This window comes from Dermacentor albipictus, chromosome 10 (assembly GCF_038994185.2).
Source record: "Dermacentor albipictus isolate Rhodes 1998 colony chromosome 10, USDA_Dalb.pri_finalv2, whole genome shotgun sequence".
NCBI lineage: Eukaryota > Metazoa > Arthropoda > Arachnida > Ixodida > Ixodidae > Dermacentor > Dermacentor albipictus.
Window position 1 is genome coordinate 48,052,015 of NC_091830.1, and position 25,934 is coordinate 48,077,948.

The following is a 25,934-nucleotide window of genomic DNA, read 5'->3' on the forward strand; positions in this document are numbered from 1 at the left end:
GTGGAAAGCTTCAGTCTTGTTGTTCGCTAAGAAAGCACGCCGTGTACTTCAACACACAATGTTGGCGCGGTATCGTGGTTTTTGCATGTTGCGCGCAGCACATCTGTTGAATGCCGTGAGCACATCTCTAAAACCGTTCTCTTCACTTGTTGTCCCTCACCTATGCATGAAATTAATTATTTCAAGCTGCACACATTCAGTGTATGTCTCTTCTAGTAAATCCATTAAATGTTTCGGTAAAACCTCATATTAGCAAATATGAGGCTCGACCGAAACATTTAATGGATTAGCAAATAGTAGATGAATATAATTGTTAATTACACTGTGATTTGAATCTTGTCTTAACAGCCAGAACTGAAAGAAGAAAGCTGCTTACTGGTATCTTTTGCGCGAGATTCCAGGTGGTGCAATTGTTGTAGCTGTCCTATAGATATTCATTTGGTGCCATCAGCTTAATGAGTACACAACAGCTTTTGTAGCACCGATTACGTTTCGTCTGTCTCTTTAACGGCAACAAATGTGTCCCACAATGAGAGAGGAGGGCTACGTTATGTGTTAATGAAAAGAAATTTCGGCAGAGCTCATCTCACGATGAATGCCGACGTAGAAGCTGTCAGCACTAAAGCAATGAAAGGAAACACCTTGCTGCAGGCGGCTGAGAGAAGTATGAGGGAGGTATGCAGCAGGGTTTCACCCTTGAATTTCACTCTTGACCTGCTGCGCAGTCTATGCACAGCGACACGGAGTACGCACATGTGTGAAAATATCTACAGAGAATATTGTCTGCATATCTTATGGTGCGTGTTCGATTTCACCCTGCACCGGAGAAATTTTCATGATAATTTTCTCTTTCAAGAGTGGCACAAATCGTGGGTGTCAAATTGGCGTCAAAAAGGCTTATTGAAGGGCGGCACCTACCAAGCGACACCACCTCTTCCCATTACCGTTATCCTTTTAATACTCTTCTACTGGTCGCCAAACTTCATGCCAAAGTTTGCTATAGGGACAGAAGAGGCCACTACGGGTGTCACTATCAGTGCAGGTTGACATAGGCTGGGCCTCTTTTCAAGTCGGAGAAGCGCAGAGCAAAATTTATTTTAAAGAAAGACTCAGAAGCATGGATCAAAATAAATTGACGGGCAAAATGCACACGTATCTCTACTTGGAAAGCATGGACACAGAATGGAGGAAGAGGTCAAGAAAGTTCGCAATCATGTACAGGGTAAGTGAAACTGTAAATTGACAACCAAGAGTCATCATAAAGGTGACAGAGACAGAGACAGTGAATTGGATGCAAAGAATAGAAAAAATAAAGCTCCTGGAGATTTACAAAAATAGACCAAAGAAATTAGAATCTGTGCAATAGCACAAAGGGCAGTGCCATGCTGACTGACGCTCGAGCTTATTGTCTAAAAACAAAAACTTACGGGAGCAAATATTCGCTACAAGATCTAGCACAGCGAAAATCTGGACACCACTCACCTCAGTCTATTGGAATGCGAAGAGATTCACCCAGTGAGACCCGTAGGCAGCGTACACCTTCCAGGAGCGCTTGGATTTAAAGGACACAGGAACATCGGCTGGTCAGCAGTCAAGAAAAGCCAGAGATTGTTTGGAGTGTTTGGAGTTTGGAGATTAAAGCCGGGAAGAGACTGATACCACCGGATCCATCACAGGTAGTGGTAGCGGTACAAGGAAGATAACGAAGTTTTGAGAGAGAGAAAAACAAATTAGGGTAGTGTATACAAAAACGCTAGAACAAAAACCATGTGCAGCATACGTAATTATCTTAAGCAGGCTAGATGACTATATGTCCCCACCATGTTTCAAAGGGGATGCCAATAAATGATTATTATTATCATCATTATCACATTATAATCACTGGTGTCGCCGTCTTGCATCGGCACTTGCGAACCGCTTAGCCGTGTTTAGGCCGGGTCGCACTAGGTCGACACGGCGGGCGATTTTGGCCTGCCGAGCTTCTGCAACAGCTGTGTCGGGCCGACGTCCCTGTCGGCAGAAGTGCAATCGTGGACAGAGGAATGAGATCGTTTTATTGTCATACTGCAACGACACAACGGCCTCCCGCTCCAACGCTGATGTCATAAAATTTATGTAGCTGATTTGTACATGCGTGCTGGTCACTTCTATCATTCTGCTTTCGTTTTTTCTACTTTACTTATTCCCCACCCCCCAAAAGAACGAATAATGACATTTCGCATATTGGTGGTGTCAATAATTGTTGGAGCCCACCTTTTCGCGACTGAATACAAATTTAACCGGGCGGTGCAATTGTTTAGTCCGGCAGGTGCAGCCACTGTTGGTTATCAGTTCAGGTACCGAGTAAATTGCTCAGTGCTGACAAAAATACCTGATATTCCAGCCCTACAGATTGGCGTATATGAGTAGTGTCGTATCACACTACCTCAGCTGAGCTGCGGGATAGGAGCGGCCGGCACCTTTGGAGGGGTGTGTTTGATAGTTGTTTCTCGCTTCCTACACTTCATGATGCATGCTATGCGCGCGCAAGCGCCCATCAAAAGAGCGCGTCAATTTTTCTCGTAAGCCTCGATGCCTGCTGCATACTTGCATCACCACTGAGTGATGCGCGCTGCTGTATTGTAGGCCTGCCACTTGTTTACCCGAGTAGCAGTGTGGGCTTGTTGGTACGGGATCGTCAACTGAGTTTTTTTTTCTTTTTTGCGTGATATAGACTGCACGGAAGAAGGCATAAAGGACCTACATGACGTTACACAGGACACAAAACATCGTTTGTGTCCTGTGTGTCCTCTTGTGTCAAGTCTCATTCAGGCTAAAAAATATCAAATCAAGATTTCCCTTGTTTCCCGTTCAGCATAATAGGCAAGCAACTGTGTTAGCATAAGAACACCAGGACCTCCTCTGCAGGTCCTAAACAGTACACACAGAGCTGCCCCTATATGTGGTCACACTCGGCGAGTACAACCGGCAGCCTTCGGTGGAAAACGGTTACGTGCCGGTGTCGGTACTGCGCCTTCTCACCACTCCTAACTTGTTCTGTGTATGTAGCATGAAACATGTCAAATCGCTTTGGCCAGAACTGAACTAAGGAATCAGTTTGTTTCGTCCCGATTGCTTGTACTTCTTTTCGGGTCCGCCGGCAGTTGGTTCGCGAAGTCGCCGGCTGAGCTAGGTGTAATATCCACTGACCAGAATCGGCACACCTTGAAAGTGAATTTCTACTCCTAGCAAGGGTTGACATTCGCCTATTTGAACATAAGAAGCACAAGTGACATGGTGATCGCGGCGTCGATACGATGTTCTTTTTTGTTCTTATCGGTGATTGGTTTCACAACATTGGCATACCGCTTCGTCCGCTCCCGCTTGAGACAACGTTGCGGCACAAAACGAGTCTTCGGCATCGTTGTTCATGCTTCCGATGGCAATTCCAGTTTCTCTGCGCATGGTAAAAGGCAGATATATTGCGTAAAGCCGCGACAGGACACCACAGCAACACACCGGCCAGCTGCTGCGGCGCGTGTCACGTGCCCCTCAGAACCAGTGGCGCCACCGCACGGTCACTGGTGGCAGCGTGTGAAGCTCTCCCATAGCGTTACGGAGAATTTTCCTGGCCAGCAAGAAAGCACCACAAGTGTTAGAGTACTCCGCACATGTAGAGTTGTCCAAACTGGCGCGAAAGAGGCTGACTGACAAGCGGTACATAGCACCTGACTTACCCCCAGTGACCCGAGTTGGTGCGAAAGAGATCACTGGAGAGCTCCGCATAACCTGTGGCAATTGAGTACCAGGTCACCCAAGTTGACATCAAAGCCTCGTTCAAGAATTGCGCATACACAGTGGCACATAATCAGTGCCCCAACTTTGCTCGAAATAGGGTCGTTAAAGCGCAGCACCTACCCAGTAAGCCAATATATGTAGCTGCGTAGAGATACATAGACATATCTCAACCTTGGTAAAGTTCCAAAAGACGGCCGAAAGTATTTAACACATATTAGCGCACACGGTAGAGCCAGGAACGGACAGTGCTAAACCACTACAATGGAACGCATGCAGCCCAATTTTTTCACGCTTCACGTTGCCAGCATTTCTTTAACTACTGCCCGATCGCAACCGCTCCTGGGGGAAGTAAAGGCCAGATTTTTTATACCTGAATAAATTTATTCCATATCGACTCCCATCATCCGTGCCTACCAAATAATGCGTTACAAGTGGAACGCGCACAGAGCATACGAATGCAGATACATCACTTAGGCAAGCGTTTTACTGTGTTTAGCTACATGCAGCGGCGACGCAAATTGGCCACCACCTCTCAAGTATGCCAATTAGCATCGAATGACAATTGATAGTACCGCACAAATACCGAATAAAAAATCTTCAACTAGCCTATGGGAACCTATCGTTTCGACAGGAGCTTCAGCCAAGTGCAAAGTTCTAAATCGCCAGAACTATTTCAGCGTGAAATCTGCAGCCGATGCGGGGGCCTTAACAGAGATCAGTATATCCTTCCAAAGTTTATGCAGATGCGTTAGGAAACTTTGTTAATGGCGCTGTGCGGGCTTTCGACACGCCTGTCAGTTAGCCCAACTGAGGTTGAGTAATTAACTGCATCGCATGGTATTGGACCATATAAAAAACTAATGCACTGTTCGGGTAATATTGTAGGCTAGTGAAATTGCAAGATCATGTTTAATTGGCAGGACAACACATTTAATATAAGCATCGTATTGAACTGCAGTGGCTATTTAGGGCATCGCTGTGCCAACACAGTAACAGCTATTAAATACACGCATTGAAATGACATGGGTACAACAGTAAATACAAATGAGTAGCATTGCAGTCAAGACATTTATAAAATCAATTTCATGTAGATAATGAAATAGAATATATGCAAGATAGCATTCAAGGTATATGGAGGAATGCTTAAAGCGAGAACGAAATAACGACAGATTCGGAGGGGAGTTGGATTGCGTTTTTGATGTAGTACATCGCGGAAGAACATCAACGAGGTAGATAGAGTAGGCATGACAAAGAGCTAACACTGCATCCGACTTTTTTCTTCTCTGCATATTCCTTGCGCTGTAGATAAAGGACTATCAATGTTAATTGCTAATCGAGAAATTGTCAACTAGTCTTACAATTTTACTACGCACTTTTCAGGGCCTTACCCAGTACGTGCACGATGTCCACACAGCTACTGTGTGTTGGCTATCGGTGCGTCGTTCTCTTAGGCAAGGCTTTGATGCATCTTTCTGTGAAGATAACTTTAAAAACTCGTCTGCTTTTCTCTAGCGGATGAGCGTCAATCACATCCTAACAAGCGTATACGTGCCCCAAGGACAGGTGACACGAAAGTGATGAAGCTAGACAGGCGAAGGCGTTAAAGCTTTTTCACTGAAGACCGTAGCTCGTGGATCGCAAAATAAATAAATACTAAAACTCACGCAGGCTCCGCACCCACTCGTCTCAGGAGGGACATCGGTCTCTTCAGTGCAGTGGCAGTGATCGTGGGCAACAGCATAGGTAAGTGTTCTAAAAAAATGTAATTATTCTACTACGCTGCATATGAGCTCTGAGGCAAAACTGTGCCCAGTGTACCGACGTAATGAACCTACTGTTGTGTCAATCACTGGACCGGCAGTGCGGCTATTCGATTCATATATATGGGTGCGTACAATGTCTGGGCATTGAACTCAGAACCGCACAAAGAGGAATGGAATATGGAATAAATCCGTATTTTATAAGGATTTATTCCATATTCCATTCCTCTTTGTGCGGTTCTGAGTGGCGGTTCCCATAGATAACCACTGTTGGGGGACCCTCCAAACCAAAGACAAAGGGTAAAAAGAAGGAAAAGAAATGAAGTGTATTTTCAGTCTTAACATCGGTTGATAACATTCCTTTTTTTTCACCCACTATTCAAGATCGACTGGTTTCATTGATAATGCATGGAGAGTTCCCATTCAATTACTCATAAAGCGCGAAAGCGTATAGAATGGAACTTGAAATTTTACATTATCCGTGTCTGCATTGCGAAGGTTGTGGGATCGTCCCCCACCTGCGGCAAGCTGCTTTTTTTTCATCCACTTTCATCTCCATTAAATTATCGTTTCTTTATTTCATTTTACTAAGCACAAGTAATTTCCCCTATGTTGTCCTTGGCGTCAGCGTTTGTTGGTTTCTTGTGATAGGTTCATATCAGGCCACAGCAGTGCAGTGCGTTGTCTCTTCTAGCTTCTACCACCGGAAATAGCAGACGGATTGCTGCAACGCGACTGCAATGGCGTCCATTTCCTCTGAGCTCGCCGTGATCAATAGAGCACTTCAGAAACGGGGCCATTGAGTGATAAGAGGCTTGAACTTTGTTAGTAGAGCCAACGTAGCGCACCTGTGGAGGAGTGTATTGAACACAGGCATACGTTACGCTCCAACGACATGGGTTGAAAACCAGAGCAACGGTTGTTTTTCAGCGGCATCCATCTGTCCCGCACAGAAACAGACAGGCCATTTCCTTTCCAGCGCCCTTCACTTAACCCTTGTAATTTCATCTCCGAGTGTTCATGATTCCATAACTGATTGCCCGTGTGCAGCTGCAAAAAATATTACTGGGAGATCTGGTTATAAGGAAGTTGAAGGGGCCACCGAAGTTACTGCTTCAATCTATTACTTCGTTCTGTCCACTATTGCCTAATGGCGGTGCACAACTTCAAACTTGCAACGAAGATGGCTTTGACGCCAACTGAAGCGATACATGCCAAGTATGCAGCGACATTTTAACAACAAAGCAAAAGAATCTTCATCGTGCGCAACGTACCACTTCTTCTTACCTGACGCGACTGCGTTGGCGATAGCCGCCTTCTGTTACAATGTGACGGCCTTTCGTTTTCGCGTCGCACTTGGCTCGTCGACAGCGTCGTGGAAACAGAGAGGTGGCGACGCGGTTCAAAAACAAACAGCTTCCACGCTGTGACGTCAACAAAGAGTGTCGTGTTCGAGCAGCACGTGGCATAGAACACTGCGCGCCAACTGTGAGAAATCCGATGGCGATAATGAGGCACATCTTACGCGCCGCACGCGCACTTATGACAAGGACCCGCGTTGCTCAACATCGCATTGAACGCGTGGGCGCGGGAATTTCGAATTCGCGCGCTGAAAGTGGGGTAAACCCCGTGAAAAGCGACGTATTCGGCGTGCAAGGGTCCGCTGTTTCTTGGTTTCTAGAACAAATCTAGTTCGTTATATCCATTAGCAGGATAATTTTACTTCGTTATAATGACATTTACAATACATGGGTTTTAGTGGGCATTTCAAGGAGAATTTCGCATACTTCGTTATGTCCCACTTTGTTATAACGAGGTTGGACTATTAAGTATCTAAAGTGGCTCTGACTGGACATGCGTGGTTACCACATAACTGAGAATCCTTAAGGAGTGTGGAAGATAACCATGAGGTGACTTATTCTTCGAAACGGGTTATATCTGCTGATTTCATATTTAACAAATTACAGGTGAATAACACCCGACTATTTCAATAAGCAGGTTGCGTTGCCAGCGACAGATCTTTCTCTTTGAAGGCTCTTCGTTCCGTACAATTGGTCCTCCTCCGGCGTTAACAAAGTCAAACAACTGTACATAAGCAGCTGCGCAGTATAACGGTGCGTAGTATTTGGACTCCCGTTCCAGATCACCATTTGAGAAATACCTCACATTTTTTTTCTAATCAATGATATGATCAAAACCTCGAGGGAACACATGAACATTGCCTAAAATAAACGTCATTTTTGTATTCTGAGGTTATTTTTGGGAAGCGGATATTTATTTTGCAAAGACTTCATTTGGAGTCTTGTATAAAATCTGAATTCTACTGATCACCACGTACCTCTTCGAACAATGATTCTATCGGTGGAATACATTTCCTTGCGGAATCAGCTCTCACGTTGAAGCATCCGTGGTTATCTCTGACAATACAAAGAGTATACCTTTGTGCAGCTAAGTATTCCCGATGGACACTTGCACAAAATACTTTAGCTCAACGTGAATTGACCACACACCATTAGATTGTTTCTGCAATATTAAACCACATGAAAATTTGATCCATTGACGCAACTAGAGCTTGATTATCCGAAGGAGTGTTTCCTTTTTCAAAGAAGTTGCAATGCACTTACTTTTTTGGCCAATGTTCCTACTCCATGCGTGTGCTAAGCTGCAACTCTAACCCTTTACACTATGACATGCTGCAAAACATGCTTCCCAAATACGACGCACTTCTGGATGAGTAAATAACATTAACCGAAGATGTTTGAAGAGGAAAAGAACCGCTTCTTCACACGAAGGAGTGGACTTCGGTACATGTCGAAACAACTGGCTCAAAGTGCCCCCTCCCCCCTTGAACCTGATTTCTCCTACCCTGGGCTCTTCTTTTACGTTCCTACCCGTCATGCAGCAAATAGGGCTTCTGCGCTAGCCTAATCGCTTCAACTACGTGCCGAGCAAAAGCTTATGGCTATTTTCTACGTGTTCGTGTTTGCCCACCGCACATCGCAAAGGCCTTCGGGGCTTTCGCCCTTCAACTGGGCACTGGAAGAGAATAGACAAAATCTTGAAAGCTCAATGCTGGCACCAGGCATGAATTCTGTACGAGTGGCTGAAAATCTTTCCCTCTTTAAACATGTCGGACCCAACTGGCTCAAAGTTCCCCCTTCATTAACCGAAGACTGCGTAGTGTAACGTTGTTTCTAATGTTATCATCCTTTTCATTTGTACTACTACTACCGCTTCTTCGTTTACTACTACTACGTCTTCTTTTCCTACTACTACTACTACTACTACTACTACTACTACTACTACTACTACTACTACTACTACTACTACTACTACTACTACTACTACTACTACTACTACTAGAAGCCAAACGAATTATTTACCTAAAATTCGATCTATCAGAAGGCTAGGAAAACGGATAAAGGCAACGGGACATAAAGAAATAGAAGTATATGTGCATTATTATTGCGACAGATAAACGTAAATACGCGAAAACGCATCGTCAAAGGTGAGAAAATAAGCTATAAACGAACATGAGAAAGGACACGATGAAGGAGCCACCCGTCAAGCGTGAAGGGCGCGAACAGTAACCTTGTCCGGTAATGAGTTTTTAGATGAGTAATTTCCTATTCGTGTAGCAAGACATATGTTGCACTGGAACCTTTATCATTCAATAGTGATATCTTGTGCGTTTCCATTATTTCCCGTGTCATCTTGTTGCTCTTTTTTGCTAATAATTCATACTTATCAATCTGAGACCGGCAATCCCTCTGCATACAAACAAACCCCCAGATGGGCTTTCACTCATTTTGACGTGCCGTAGAGGTGTTCGCGAAGCCTCTCGTTCAATTATCAGCGTGTTTGGCCGACATAAGCTTTTTAACATGTCAAATGGATACTACAAACAATGTCTGCGATACAAAGAACAAACTAGGACAGCCGTCTTTTCGCACATGTTAACTTCATAGCGTAATGTACAGACAACTTCACCTAAAAAAATCTTGAATGTCGGGAACAGCGGCATGACGAAGCAAAATGTAGGACTAATAGCCAGCGCAAAGGCTGATGTATAGAGCATAATTCTCGCTGACTTCTCTGAAGAAAACGAATTTGTCAAACAAACTTAGTCGGCAGACATTTTCCCGACTATTGTTGCCTGGTGACAGGAGGATTTCCTTCTCTCTACTTTTGTTTTCGATTTCCACCGCATATCGATTGATTTCTACCGCTCTTATCGGCACCATTGGAGGTTATGTGCTACGCATTCGCGGGTTCGCTCTCATAAAGCTCCCGACAGTAAGTAAGCCTTAACAGAACAATCGTTACTGTTCTCTTAGTTTTAATGATGATTTGAAAATTAAGCCTTCTCTTGTTGATATAGATTTTCTTTATTCTTCCCTTTCAGAAAAACATAAAGCGCAACTTTTGTCTCCCGTACAGAGGCTGAGATTGAATGTTCTTTACGCCCGCCGAGAAACACGCTGTTAATGGTCAAAAGGGCAACTTTCGCGCAGTCACAAGCGCTGGTTTGGCTGCGGATTATAACCGCCTACATTACATATGGAGCCGTTATTCAAGTTTCAAGTTGCAACTCTAGGTGTCTATACACTGGGTCATACAAATATGGATCGAAGGATGGAACATCCTGTGGCAAATATATCTAATAGAACTGCTTGGGTGCACTGTAACGTCTGGGGCCGTATGGCGTAAGACTATTCCATTCCGGGGCGCTATAAGGTAAAGCTATTCTAAACATTTCTATTCCGTTTCGGCAGTCAGCAAACCAAGGGCACCCAAACAATTTTGGGGCCGCACTCACTTTGCCTGTCTGCCACGTGACATCACGAAAACCACGGAAATTCCTCATCTGGCATGACATGTACACTTTGATTATGCGTGAGTAGAGAGAAAAGAAAAAAAATAATCCTTTCCGATAATACACCCTTTTCGACCTGAGCTAACCGCTATCGGTCAAACATTTTCCATGCTGTGCCTATTTCTCCTGTCTCTCGGGCGACGTCACAAAACCTCGAAAGCTGACCACGTAAACGTGACATGTGTGCATTAAATATGCTTTAACATGCCAAACGAAACTCGATTTTTGAGCGGAAAGCCGAAGACTGCCCCATTTTGAAAGGAATAGGAGATGACTTACCGACGATCGCTCTAGCACCGTCAAGTAGGAGTTGCTGAGGAGAATGATTTAGTTGAGTAAATAGGCGTAAAATCAGAAAAACAGAAGTTTGCGTTGTTCTTTCTGGTAAATTATGCATAATCAGTGTGTAGACATTGTACCATATGTGGAGGTATGGCGCTTTTCATGGCGTCACGTAACAGACAGGCAAAGTCGGCATGGCACAAACCATTTTTGGTCATTTGTGGAGGGCTAGTGAAAGAAATGCAATGACTTTGCCCTGAAATGCAGAAATGCAATAACTGAAATGACAGATATGCAATAACTACACGAATGTCACTTCCCTCGTGGAAAACACCATCCTGGATCCTCTACTAGGCAAGGGTTTATTATCTGGCATCTTCGTTATGCTGCGCAATGTTACAGGTTCTGCAATTTTCATCGTGCCAAGTATTGTCTACCAGGACGCCGGTTCCGGCGGCGCCGATCTTCTGGTCTGGATGACAGGAGGACTAGCATCTCTCGCTCGTAAGTATGGAAAAACTTCAGGTAATCCCGCGTCCTCAAATCCAAGCATTTAAATTGGACACCCAACTCAACACCCAGTAGCATAGCGCAGAGGGCGGAAACTCAATTAGTGTTTCTACCTCTCAAATGGACAGATATTTCGTCGACGCAGTCGCGCGAGCTGCAGAAGCCCGGTGGTCAAGCGGTCCCAACAGAGCCGACAGAAAAGAGGCGGCTCGCTTATACTGCCAGAAAGACACGGGCTTCAGTGCGCGACAACTGGAAAACCAAATATTGCGATACGATTGTTTCTAGCCCACTTGCAGCACAAAATTGTCAATGATCTACTATGAGGTTCAGGGACAAGTGCGATTTTTTAGGACGAAAACCGCGCGAACGTAACAAGCAAGAGAGTTGGGCACAGCACTGACTTTCAACGGGAGGCACATTTTGCGCTGGGGCACAAAAGGCCAGGTGTTGATTTTCCGTTTCAGGGTTACTGCTGTGTCTCTTTTCCTTGTCTTGTTAATTTGTACTACCTTCGTTCTCAATAGCGAAATAGAACGTAGGAAATAATACCACATCAACCAACTTCCAAATAGTTTTGCATGGCCTGTGAAAAGAAACCTTGTAAACTAGGCCTTCCTTTACGGTGGTAGGATTCAGACGAGGAGCCGGTCTTGAAGCGCAATTTAGATCTGCATGGTCGCAAGCCCGCATAGCTCGCAAAAAAAAGGCACTTATGAGATAGCTTTATTGACAGAATCAAAAAGTGGCCGTGAGATACGCTGCCAATAAAACAAAATGCGACATGTTTTCTTTTTCCCAGACAACCCTTAAAGGTAGAATGCTTTACAAGACTCCCTTGACACACCCTCATTGTTTATTGTTTGTTTGGGCTCCTGCCAACAACTGAATCGTCTTACCGGCAGGTCATTAATACATAGAAGAGCATAAAAATAATAAAATAACGATACAGAACATAATTTCTAGCAGTAATGCATAATAACGTAAATGTACAGTGAATGATCTTGTATAAAGAAATTGAGAAATTGGAAGTACCTACACATGAACTTGCGTCAAGCATTTTGTGCGCGATCTTTAGGTATTTAAAGTAATGCGTAACTTTAGCAAGAACATCTATACTGAATGTTTAAGGCAATTCAGTGAGTGTGCAGGAAATATTTCGCAGCTTATTCCTTATAGGTCTGTGATTGTCCGGTGCAAGAGTGTTTTATTTAGGCAGTGTGGTAGACCCGATGGTGCCAATTCAAAATTATTTCTGCGAACCTCAGTCTTGCGATACTATTTAATACACAATTATATATAGGTCATTAACACAGAAAAGTCGGCATAATAAAAGCTTCCGCGAATGTCCGCAGACTGCTCTTCACATTAATGCTCTCTAACGTACGGCTGTATATACAGATTGGGTAGCTCTTGCTATGACTCGAGAAGCAGTACTTTAGAGAAAGTATAAGTGATTTTATGCAAGCCCAAAATACGCGGAAAGCGTCAAATTCACGACAGCGTTAAATCAGCTTTAAACATAGTTACAGCCTAGGAAACGCTAGCGATGTAGCTAGATTTGTCAAACCTCCGCAGTTCTATTATTTGGCGTAAACTCTACATGTGCGTTATTAGTGTGCGTTCACACGAAGTGAGTTATGTCATTTATGTGTCAGGCAAAAAATAAACATGGAGAGGTTGGCTGCAACTTGTCATCATCATCTGCTTTCTGGTCTTGAAAGGAGGAGGAGGCGAAGGATGTTGTCGAGTAGTATCGAGAAGAGGGCTCCTACTTGTTATCTGTCTTAGATTAGGTGTAGGCTATTATTTCATGTGGTAATAACGTGGTTGTCGTATTAAAAGTTTTCACTTATTATGGTGAGTTTGCAACCCAATGTGTATTAGGTCGGAAAACATTTTTGAACTTCGTTTATTCAGTAAATATGCTGTCAAAAGGTCGTTTTTACTGACAGGGTTTCAGCATAGCTTAATTCAATCATATATTTGTTCCTGCCTGAGGGGCAATATTTTGTAACTGGATCATTGAAGATCCGCCTTTGCTGAGGGTGTAATACTGTGAATTCCAAACTCGATAAAAGGTGCTTGTGAATGCGAAATGCACATTTTGAGGGATATGAGGGCATCCTTCACAGGCACACAAAAACCCGTATATGTGGAAACTGGCTGACAGTCTACTACTGCAGGTGCACCAACCACGAACTTAGCCTGGTACTTGTACGGGCAATCTTCAGGTATGTACGAAGTCACATCAAGGAACTCCACGAGCGCCATTTTTTAAAATCAAGCAGCCGCTATCCAGAGCTCGTAAAAGATACAGCCCTGCGCGTTTACCACAGGCGTAAGTTGCAGGGCAAAGCTTGCACAGGTGAATTCCTACTTGAGCGGTCGACATGCAGTCGCAAACAAGTATGCGCTCGGTATCCCTTTGTAACATGACCTCTATTGCCAAATTTACAGATGCGCTCTGCATAGCCGAACTCGGAACGTTACTACCATCCGCCGGCGGGCCCTACGAGTACGTTAACGTGGCCGCTAAATCCATGGGAAGAGCAGGCGAACTGCTGGTGTTCTTCTATCTGTGGACCTTCTTGCTGATGGACCCTGTGGCCGTCACCCTGAACGGCCTTACGTTTACGAGATACGCCTTCACTTTGGTCTATGGTACTTGCCCGCCGCCGCATGGAGCAACAGCTTTGGTGACAGTGTGCGTGATCGGTGAGCCATATGGTTGCGCGTGAACGCTCGATTGTTCTGCGCGCTAAACAGTTACTCAGCTGTTACGTAGCGCGGTCTGTTTCTGTGCGCTTAATATATTTCAGGAGCAGTGCCTGTGCATTTGTCAGCGAAGTCCCCTGATTTCATTTCGTAAACCTCTGTAGTATTTACAGCTTGGACTTTGTAGATAGTGAAGAAAAAGAAATGAAATAACTTTATCTTATTTCTTCAACGACGCTGGGTCTGGTGATAAATATGCACCGTTTCATAAACGGCGCGCCCTTTATTGTACAAATTCTCGATCAGAAAAAAATAGCTTTTTTATTTCGAGTGCGATTTCTCCACTACAGTCTTCGACCGCATATAATGCGGCCAACAATTAGCGTATCTTCTCTTATTAAGCACGTGAGGTTGCTCGTTTAAGGTTAAACTAAATTATTACCATAGCAATGGTGAAAAGTCAAAATATTGGCAACGAATCTGGCAGTAGAGTTAGCGACATCATTGTCCAACGCAAGCCGTTATCAACAAACAAACCGTCACAACGTGTGAGGAGGCGTATTATAACAGGTGAGCGTTACGAGCACGCCTTTCTGCACGCAACAGCTGCATTGCATCGAAAGTGATAGCGGCGTGAACGCGCCGCCCCCTCTTACGTTGGCCGCTGAAAAAAATGTATTTGTTGACAACAATGAAATAAAACAGAGTTGTCTTTTCTTTGTTGTCACGCACATAAAAAAATTTAATAGAAATTTTCCTTTCGCTGAATGAATCAGTGTTTCGCTTCATTTAAAAAGAAAACGTGTTCTTTCCCAATCTCTCTTGCCTGCAAACATTGTAACCTTCAATCACTGCTCTCGTAAACACCCTTGCCGATCTCGGGGACAGTTCGCTCTGAATCGCTTTTCATCCGAAGCTTCGCGATCTATTTGGATTGACCTTGATGTCTATCCCTTCAACGTAAGAGCGTCAAGAGTACAGCGCGCACAAACGTATGAGCCCTCTGCAGATTCTTTTCAAGATGCGGCGCACACGACCGCCCCTGCCGTGCAACGCATGCACTTGTTGCATGCGTTGCACGGGGGATTCCCACCCCAGCTGCCAGCAGGTGATTTAGAGGTTCACTTTGTGTAGTCTCTGCGTCTGGGTCTGTGATAAATCCTTGGCAGGAATTATCGGCATCGGGAGAGGCGAGGGATGTTGAGTGGGGAAGCGATGCGGGCCAAGCATAAGCGATGCCATGTTGTTAAAGATGGTCGCAATGCAATAGCTTGGCGTGCTGACGAGTGCGATGCTTTGAGCGGGTTGAACACGTAGGGGAAATTCGTCGACCTTTTGCCCCTTGAGGCTTGCCTCGACGCCAACGGCGCAAGTCAAGGAGTGTCGAGGCCACTCACCAAGCGTGAGACCGTTTCCTGGGCGTAGGATGATTAAAATTATCACTGGTCAGAGATGGGGGTCCTGTGCTCTTCGTGGCACAATTCGTTTGAAATGTTGTATCTCTTGGTGGTGGGCAGCTGAGTCAGATTTAGCGTCAGCGCGGTAGCCCCGTAGACCGCGGGTGGAGGGCCATGGTCCATCCGTGGGGTCTTCTGGATGTCGTTCTGTTGCTGGATCACCGCGGTTGGTGGCTTTCACCTACATTATGGTGGTCAATGGACGTTGGCGGTGTTGTACAAGGTCGGGATAGCTGGAAGACAAGCCTGACTACGCTGAGGCTTAGCTCGAGCAACGCCTGCGCAGTGGCTCGTAAGTGCATCGGGCGTCCCTGCTGCACGGGTGGTGATTTCGACGTCACCGAGGAAGGTCGCGAGAAGCATCTATCATCGAGATCGGAATAGGTCGAGAAAGAGTGCGGGAGACGCTATATCGTCTGCAGTTGGCGCGAAAGCTCCAAACCTCACGTCCACATCCGGTGGTAGGTCCGAGAGAGAGAGAGAGAAATTTTATTTATAAACGATTTACGTGCAGTGGTCGGAGACCCTTTAGTCCAAGGCCCCGCTGGCCTCGGCCGCCCGCTTGACCTGTGTTATGAAGGACTGTTGTCCCGCCAGGTCTGAGCTGGTTAGCTGTGCCTCCCATTGCTCCATTGTGTGGTGAAGATGCTCTTGGTCCAATAAAAACACGCCAAGAGACTCAACGCGCTTCCTAGCGCGCGAGGTGTTTATGCCTCGAAGGACGCCTAGCAGCGCTCAGCTGCACATGGGCCACCCGAAAATGTCAAGATAGCATACCCCCCAATTTGACTTGACCCATCCCCAGATTTCAAGTTTGTCCACCCCCAAGTTTAGGTTCACCGACTCCGAAATTTAAGTTGACCTACCCACTCCCGAATTCCAACGTAGCCCATGCCCAAATTCACATTGGCCCACTACCAAATTTAGGTCGGTCAACTCCAATATTTAAGTTGAGCTATCCTCAAATTTCAACTTGGACCACCCCCAAATTGAAGTTGGCCCGCCCAACATTTGAAGTAGTACCTGCACAGACAATGCAATGCGACTGATATGATAGTTAAGACTAGGTGACGTAAATACATGTGTAGCAAGAAGCTAGTATCTCCTTAGCGCTGTTGGTTGAAACTTGTTCAAACTCGGCTGGTATTTTGATGTATAACTGCTTTAAACTAGGGTCAATTCAGTTACGCTAGTGTTTTACCATAAAGCTGGACAATGTGTGCAAAATTCCTGCGAAGTTTCTACCACATTTTTTGGCTGTGTGTGAAAATTTCAGGACTGAAACGTATTACCGGTCATGACAACACCTAAATTATGGGCAATTAGCACCAAGACCACGATCTGAGATTAAAGTACGTCGTAGTGGGGGTCTCCGAATTACGTTTTACCACCTTGTTCTCTAACGTGGACCTGCATTTAGGTGCACGTTAAAGATATGACCATTTTTGCATTTCGCTCCCATCGAATTGCAGCCTCCGCAGCCGTGGTTGAACCCATCCCCTCGACCTTAGCAGACCAACTCTGTAGCCGACAAGCTACCGTAATGAAATCATCAAGTTATTCTATGAGTATTGAATTGAATCAGTTGTGTTGGTCTTGGTCAGTTGTGTTAGTTAGTCATGGCTTGCTTTCCATTTTGTATTTTCAGAACTCGCAGCTGTGGTAAACGTGTTTTCGTTGAAGGCCTCCATGAAAACTCAAAACATATTTTTCGCGCTCAAGCTTGCAGTACTTCTGGGAATCATCATCACTGGCACCGTGTGGTGCGTTCAAGGTAAGCTCATATTTTCCCACATTACAAGAAATATCGGCTACCTCCCTGAATCCGACATGGATTGGCCTAAATAAGCAAGCGTGTAATTCAATGAACGAGCCATGGATATGTATTTCCGCTTATTGAGCAGATTCACATCCTCTTATTCAGGGGTAAGATTGATCTATGTCTTCTAGACGAACTCTGAAAACCAAGAGCGTTACCTTTATCGGCCATATAAACTCTTCAGCACTCGCTTGCCAACATAACAAAGACGGTGTCACGCGCACACAGGCCAACATGAGCGCATCTACCCTGATTGTTTTCGTGGCCTCATTGGTCGCGGACGTTCGCTGTCGATACGCTGGCGTGAACAACAGCGGCAGCTGCAGCGAGCGAATTGACCTTCGTGCTGCCTCTCACTTGAACGCGAACCAAGCACGAGAACACAGCGCACGCGAAGCTACCAGCCGTCGGCAAACCTAGACCCTGTATTATTCGTAGATCGCTTTCAATATAAGGCCCACGTGTAGCATATGTAGCAGCTGCCAGAGCCGAATGCCCCCACCCCTCTCTCTCCCTTTCCCCAAGTGCCGTGCGCGCGACGGAAGACGGCACGCTTACTCCACGCCCCGCTTTCCGGCCTTGCGCTCAGCCAGATTGAGCCGTCATCGTCAGCTCACCCTCGCATGCTTTCACTGGCCATATACCATACAGTGCGTGGCGACCAAGTTATCACACTGGAACTTTATACGGAATATCACAGTGACGATGAGGGTGACGGCAGAAATGCACCTGGAGTGTCCATATAATTGCTAGCACAATAATGTAAAACTGGTCTTCAGAGCATTATTGAGTAACAATAGCAGCGTCTTGAGCAACCATAACAGCGCCTGTATCTGCGCGCTATAATGCATTTTAGGTTGGCATGGTGTCGATTTCGCAAAATTGGTAATTTGTATTGAAGCCTCTAGCGTGAAACTAAGCAGTGCCAATTAATCTGCACCTTCTAGTGTCACACACTGCCAAACCCATCGGCTCTTCAGTGTGCTGGCCTAGAACAGCACGACGTTAATGGGTGTATACCGATGTTGACGCGTGTTTTCTTGAATATTTTATTAAAACCGCAAGGCAAAGCTGGCTATGAAGCACTTCTGCTTAAACAAGTCTACAAAGCTTGAGATTATGCATGATAGCAAAAAAGAGAGGAGAAATAACCCGAACAGCAACACAGAGATTAGAAGCAATTCATACTTTGCCAGGCCGAGCAAGCCCCACCTGATCTCCTCACTGACGCTCTTTCGTGTGTTATTAGTTCAAGTAAAGGTAGCACGTATTTTTCACGCTTTAGATAGCCACAGAGAAAAAAAGCTACGCATTCATTTACATGTAAAGGCAGCGCAGAGTGTCTTTGCTGAACCTGTGATCTCAGAGGTCATGCTTTGTCTGGCGCCATCACGCTCGGTGGGTTCAAATGCTGAGCGGAGAGACTGCACGAGTGCCTCAGATCTTGCTTTATTTTCAGCACCTTTCTTGCTAAACAGGCTCTCCCTGAACGGTCACACTACACCCGGAAATTTGGTCGCAGCATTTTCAATCGCTCTGTTCCCAGGAGCAGGAAGGTAAGAATCAGGAGCATCTATCGCTCTTTATTGCGGTAGGGTAATTTGTCTGCACACATTTAGGCAAAATAAGCATGCTGCCATGAAAGAAGACAGTTACTTCGCTGTCTAGAAATGCAGTCTTCTAGTGAAATGCTCACTCTGATGGTAAAAAAGCGGACACGCTAGTGCACTTATCACATTACAACTGTCACACCTACGAAGCGAGGAACATAACCATGTTCAATTAACCCATGGTTCATATTTTTTGTACTTGCTATTGCTTTGTAACCTGCAGGACTTCTGAGAACATGCCAGGATTCAAAATTGTCGCCGCTTCTTTGCAGCGCATCGATCGTCTTCATGGCCGAAGAAATGTCTGATCCATCGCGCATTATACCGAAGTCTGTCGTGGGCGGAACTGTCTTGGTAACCGGGCTGGTCGTGCTGACCAACGCGGCCTACTTTGTCGTCCTGGATCCCGGGAGCATCGCAGCCTCTGAAGCGACGGCCTCAACTTTTTCCCGGGAAGCATGGGGCACGGCGGGCCAGTTTATTGTGCCCGCCATAGTCTGCGTTTGTTCCTTTGGAACGTTGAGTGCCTCATTCTTCACGAACAGCCGACTCTATATGGCCGCTGCTCGGCAAGGGCACCTGCCATCCTTCATCAACCTGATCAGTGTCAAGTCGTCACTCCCTGTCGTTGCGATTGCGCTCAGGACGTGCATTGCCATACCGTTTGCTCTGACTGGATCAGTGAATTTTCTTGCTAAGAGCTCCATGATTTTCTACTGCTTCAATGTTGTAGTGGTGATGGTCGCCATGCTCAGGCTCCGTGTAAGCATGAAAGACGCTGCAAGGCCCGTAAGGGTGCCGACTTGGCTCGTTTTTGTCAACATTGGCGTCTCTCTTACCGTTATTCTTTTCCCGCTCTTTTCAACGGCTGAAACCGTGCGATATGCATTCAGTATAGGGTGCCTATTGGTGGGTTTGCCAGTTTACATCCTTGTTAAGACTGTACAGCGCCGGTACGCAGGAGAGAAATTACACAAGGCAGCTCAGAAGTTGTTTCTAAGCGTCCCATGTGCTGAGTGCGTGAAACTAAAGTGAGATGCGTCACAGAGTGAAAATCATCTCACTTTAGTCCGATGCTTAACGAAAATATTTAGGCAAAAATATTTAGGCAAAATAGACGCTAAGCAATGATTTTAGATGTTTAAACAAAGAGCATAGCATAAATATTTAAGAAATAAAAACATGATCAACTTTCATCAAACGCATTTATTGTTGCGATAGCTAGTATATCAACACTCAGGCGCATCTCCGCCATCACCGTCCCTATCGTCATTCACGTGATGTTCCGCATAAAGTCCAAGTGCCGTTTCATCGTGGCCGCGTGCCTTGTGGTTTGGGTGCAAGTGAAAACGTGCGAGGGTGTGCAGAGGACGGCGGCTCGAACTGCGAGGGTCTGAAGAGGACGGCGGCGCGACTGGGGAAAGGCAGGGAAGAAGCCCGCTGGCTTACGTCTTTCCAAAAGCGGCAGGAGCCGCTCTACTCCAGCGGCTCATGCCGCACCTGAGCCCGGCCGCGAATGCCCTATCTTGAGAGCGATCTCCGATGAGTACAGAGTCTAGGTGCGCCGAGGGCTGATAGCTTCGTGTGAGCTGTGTTCTCGTCGCGTAGTTCACACCGAAGCGAGAGGCAGCACGAAAGTCAGTTCGCTCGCCAGTGCTGCCGCTCTTCCCCAACGCAACGTTTTTAAAGCGAGTGTCCGCGGTCATCGAGGGACACCATGCGCATGACACCATGCTTGTTCATTTAGTCAATGAGCGAGTATTTACGACTCCATGCGGCCGAGAAGACTACTATCCTCACTTCGAATAGCTGTATAATAATTTGCTATCGCAATCGATGCTTCGCCTTTCGGACGAAACTATGGCTGTTAGTGACAAGTGTAAACAAAAATAAGACATGCGCAAGGACACTGAGCCGGGCTTGTTAGTCTACGTGCTTTACGATGAAACAGGGCAGACGGCGGGATGGGTGAAACAGACAGAACAGCGCAATGTCCTCTTTGTTTCATCCACCTGGTTGTATGCGCTGTTTCACCATATTGAAATAGCCACATCAAAGATTATATATATATATATATATATATATATATATATATATATATATATATATATATATATATATATATATATATATATATATATATATATATATAATGCTCTGTTAGGGATGGCCGATCACTATCGGCGGTGATAGGCAACGTGGCGCAATGTTGCTATAGGAGAGCGATCAAAAAGGCGAAGTAACCATTTATTTGTGGCGATGTTTTGTGTGAATCGCCAAAAGAGGGAGATGGAGAAGAGAATTTATTTTTTTCAAAAACCTAGTGAGGTCGGTCTGAGCTTAAAGTATACTTATCTACTACTCTTGTCATAGGGAACGTGAAGATGAAGAAGATATGGGTATGATGGTAAGCGTATTACCAACCACGAATATATGCTTGTGTTTATACAAAGAACTTTTAAAAAGCTTTCATGGCTCACTTTGTGGAGAATTGCAGCAATCTACCTAGACTCGCGCACAACTTTCTACGGCTATGAAGAGAAAGCTACAGAGGCAAAGCACGCGCGAGTGAGAGTGCTTCTGAAAAGAGTCCCGCGCTTTATACCACGTTTGTTTAGGCTGGGGACGACAAAACACAAACACCTTAGTAGCAACAGTCAAATAAAGCAGAACACACCACTGAGTGTAGTGGTTTACTTACGTTACGGCTTTTCCCTTCTTCGTCTGGCGAAACGAGAAACCACCGTAAGTGGAAGCTGCGCCAATTCAACGTCTGTTCCGAGCAACCAAAAGCACTTTCAAACGCTGCCGGACTACTCTGCGTGGTAACACATGTGCAGCAGCCATGCGCCCATCGGTGTCCCTTCATAGCGACAGAAATTTGTCCGCTAGTATAGCACCACATCTTCGCACAACTGTCTCCTGATGGGAGCTCACGAGCAGGCGAATGAGCGTCGTTCACAGTAATATTGTTATATAGCAACAAGTGCATGCTCAACTCACTCAGGCACATAGCTCAAGTCACACAATGGCAAGTCAGCGGTTGGACGTAATTTCCGTAGTGGAGAGTAAGGGCGGCACCTAGTCTTTCCGTAGTCATGTAGGATGGCCATATTAGCCGCCTATCGTTTATATTTCGTGGGTAACCACTTATATCACCGGCTAACAAATGTTAAACTTTATCGCTCAGCGCAAGAAGCGCCTGCAGGTATCGCAAGTTTCTGGGACGTTATCAATTGTTCTATCCCCTGTCTGTTGTTCCCGAGCCTTGTGTAATCAGAGTGCATGCAGGGCACAAATACTGTAGCACTTTCTGGAAGACACGCGGGTGCCAGCCATTACTCTGGAACCTTCGACGAATCAGGTGCAAAAGTCGATGCGCTTGACCCGCTGATCAGATTTTCAACGATCACCGACTTTGCTCGCTGCTATCGTTGTGCATAAATGTTACCTGCTTTGCTGGGTACAAGTGCGCTCCAATAAAGACTTAAATTTGTAAGTCACAATTATTACACTGTGTCGTTGTTCACTGTCACTACCACGTGACAATTATATTCCATAGGAATTGAGCACATACAATTTCACCAACATTATGATACTCCGTAATGCAAAATTTGAGCGCAGCTCTATAGGTGCTTTCATTTCGCAATATATTGGTTGGCGCGGACGATCTCTCTCGTGCGCACGTTCCAAACGGAGCAAAGTATGGCGCGTCTGCCTCGCTAATCGGGAGATCGCGAGAGGCAGCGCGTGGGTGACGCGTCGGCACAATTCACAACAGCCGCCGCAGACAGACTATCACTCAAGCAACGCTTTGTTTCCATACAGACGATGCAAGCTACTTTGGCACCATGTCGTAGCCATCATCGCCACAGACCCCCTCTTGCCCGGCACTACGCTTTTCTTCTCACGCTTTCGTTCCACCGACGACGTGAGTGGCCCTTCGTCGCGGGCAAGTCTTGGCAACAGTGTCAGCGGCGAAAACACCCAAGGGAAGGTCACATCAAGCCTTACTCTTGGCCTCTCGCCATCGCCCCTTACAGCCTGCTCGCAAACGTGAGATCAATGCAAGAACTGTGTTGCGTCGTGGGTCTATTCGTAGGCGTCTTCGGTTTCAGCGAGTAGCAATCTAGCATGAAACTTCCGATCCATTTCCGTGCCCTTTCGCCACATCGGTGTTAATGTCACCGCAAACGAGGGCCGGCGTACTATGTGGCTTTAAGGTCTTCATCGTTTCTGCCAGGAACGTTTCCGCGTCACAACGAGACGTGCTCGGCTCGTCTGATGTACACGCTGACGATCACGAGACCAGTAGGTATCTCGACAGCACAAGCGGCTCCCACATGGCTTCTGCATGCTGTTGCCTATACACGGGATCAGCCTTACGGGCACGATCGCGCTCGCGCTTACGTTCGCGTACGGCAGCCTCTTCTGCCGTGCGCTGGGCCCGCGGCCTGCCCATTGTGACAGCCGGGAATGCATTGCGTGACGCACGCAATGCAATGCAGATGTATACAGTTCATCTAGGTAGCGTGGCGCTCAACCATCTTTCTTTAAGAAAGCGGCTTTGATATTTTTTACCAGATCCTAAGACGAGCCCGTATTCACGCGCGGGTGCTTTCACCGATAAACAGGGAAGCTCAGTTAATCGCGACAAGGGAGGCGCAGGGTGGTGTCATGCCTAGCAGACGCAACTTTTGCTTCCAGTGAACTTTGTGCGCATGCGCTAACTCTAGCTGAGTTCGTCGCTTCGCGCCGTTATAAGGCAATGACTGGCTGGCCAGTTGGCGCTCGCGCGCTGCTGCGAGTATAAACTGTAGTGTTCAACGCAGATATCAGTGGGGTTTCCAGCAGTGCGTTTACGTCGCGCGCGGACGAATCAGAGAGACATACATAGAAAGCCTCGCTTTAAAAGTGGAGAGCAGACGCCCCGTTTTCGGTCGCGCGAAAGGACGTGGGGGACGGCAAGGAGGGATGGGCGGCGCGGTACTCCGGCAGCAACTGCGCATTTCGCGACCGGGCGCGCGGGAAGTGATGATCGCGGCTCAATCTCGCGCTCCATATGTGGAGGCATGCGGGGCACGCAGCGCAGCGCGGGGCGCGGCTTCGACTCCGCCAACATGTGCGTACATACCTCGGCACATCTGCGCACGGTCACGCGCCCGCTATCTTGCAAACCTATATGCAGACTGCTCTTACCTTTGTGCGCGCGGTGTGCTCGCCGCTTTTGCGTTCAGTCGGCAGACGGCACGAAGGTCACTTCGCTTGTGGCTGCTGCCGCATTGCTCACGATATCGTTTTCACAGCAAGTGTGCGAGTGCAGTGTTTCAACCACTGGCACGCCTCGGTACGTGTTTCGTGTTGTTCACGTAAAGAATACGATCGAGCCAAGAGCCAGTCAACACAGAACACCGTTGCTTTATTTGCTCAACTATATATACGTTGTGGGTAGTAGAGGGAACACGTTTCGTGTTCGAACCAACGAACCAACATGTTCGTTGGTTCGATCGTTAGTGGGCATGCGCAGTAATGCCGAGTTGAACATGATGTGCATGTCTTTATCAAACACGATACAGTACGGTTTGGCACGCACCGACAAGCGAATAGACGTGCGCACCGAGACATCGACGCGAAGCCGCAGGCGCCGCGGCCGATGTTCCTTGTCGCGGAGATAGGCGTGCCATATAAATAGCAATGAAGATTTCCTTCTTAAGTCAATCCAACTTCGTTTGAGAATTTGCGTTGTCTTGCTTAAATATTTTGACGGTCTCAAGCATAGAATCATGTCACGCAGAGGAGCAATGAAGCAACTCAATACAAACAAAAGTAATCCTGCTCTCCACGCCACTGCGCATGCGTTCGTTGCAAGTCATCGCCATGTGACATTCCGGAACTTTTCCTTCGAAGCGCGATATGGCGCAACGAAAATAAACAGCGGCCTCGGAACGCTGGAATCACGGCTTAAGTGTCGTGGGCACTGTAGTTGCAGGTATAATCGGCGATATGTCTGAAAGCCATACCAACGCAAGAGATGCAACTTGCTGCAAGACAGATATATCTAGCCCCGATGTGTTAAAGATGCCGGTTGGAAGTTCATTCCGGCCGTTGCATTCGAAGGAGTTTTTCTACATGTCTACATGGATGAATGGATGGATGCGAAACTTTAATAAGGTCCTGAGGTACGCGACTCAGCGCTCTGCGGGCCGCTCCCACGTTGGGACATGTCTACATGTAAAAAAAAAAATTTATACATGTCTACTGCGTGGTGCTCTTTTTAGCATTCACATAAAAAACTGAATGCAACTGACACCAATAGCTGCGCTGAACTGTAAGATAGTTTTTACGTGCAGGTTAAAAAAAATGAAGGTTTTATTTTTCGGAAATACTTGTGTGTCGGAGCAATGCTTGCGTTTCTACTAATACACACTTTGCTCATTCAACATGGCGTTGACGAGTTAACAAATTGATCAAATTTGCTAATTGTAAGCAACATCTGACCTGAAAAAGAATGTTCAGCTGCGGCAGAAAAAACTGCATTTTGGTTCTTTTTCTTTCAGGAAAAAGGACGTTATAAGAAAGGTTACATAAGCAAAGAGTGATTAACATTCAGAACAAGTGATTTCACCTATTGTGCAGTGGTAAATGTTCGTTGTAACATATGCTGATTGATTGACAGCTGAAGGGCTGAAGCCAGCAAAAGCTGGTCATAAAAGCAGTCCGTTCTCCCTTTTTGAGGGTTAAAGCATATTGTATAAACACAGTCTCATTCAGAACAAATGGAGGCAAGGTTAACTTATGTAGAGAGTTTCACGTGGTCGGTGTGACTCTTTGCTCTATGGAAAAATTTCCTACAAACCGAGACACAGCAAAAAAGAAACCAATTGTGACCACGATGCAAAAAAGTGCAATGATCTGCATAATGGTGGAGGAAGGTATTACAAACACACTGAACATATACACTTTTGGAGATGTGCCTAATTTTGTTTTCAAGTATGTCCGCTGAAAATCAAGAGGCTAACTAAAAGTTTTGTATTTATCTCACTTGCAACACCCCTGCAGTTGGTCCTCTCAGCCCTCAGTAGCTTTAAGATCCATTCAAATCGCACTGCTCGAAAGCTCCTTGAC

At 46.1% G+C, this 25,934-nt stretch overlaps 1 protein-coding gene across 1 annotated transcript in view; it reads right to left on the minus strand.

Moving 5' to 3' along the window:
- LOC139051035 (b(0,+)-type amino acid transporter 1-like) overlaps positions 1-24,172 on the minus strand; it is a 228,778-nt gene extending 204,606 nt beyond the window's left edge. Inside the window, exon 1 of the mRNA XM_070528062.1 lies at positions 24,009-24,172. The gene's annotated coding sequence lies outside the window, so the exon portion shown is untranslated. The remainder of the gene's footprint in view (positions 1-24,008) is intronic.
- Positions 24,173-25,934: the final 1,762 nt, after the last annotated feature.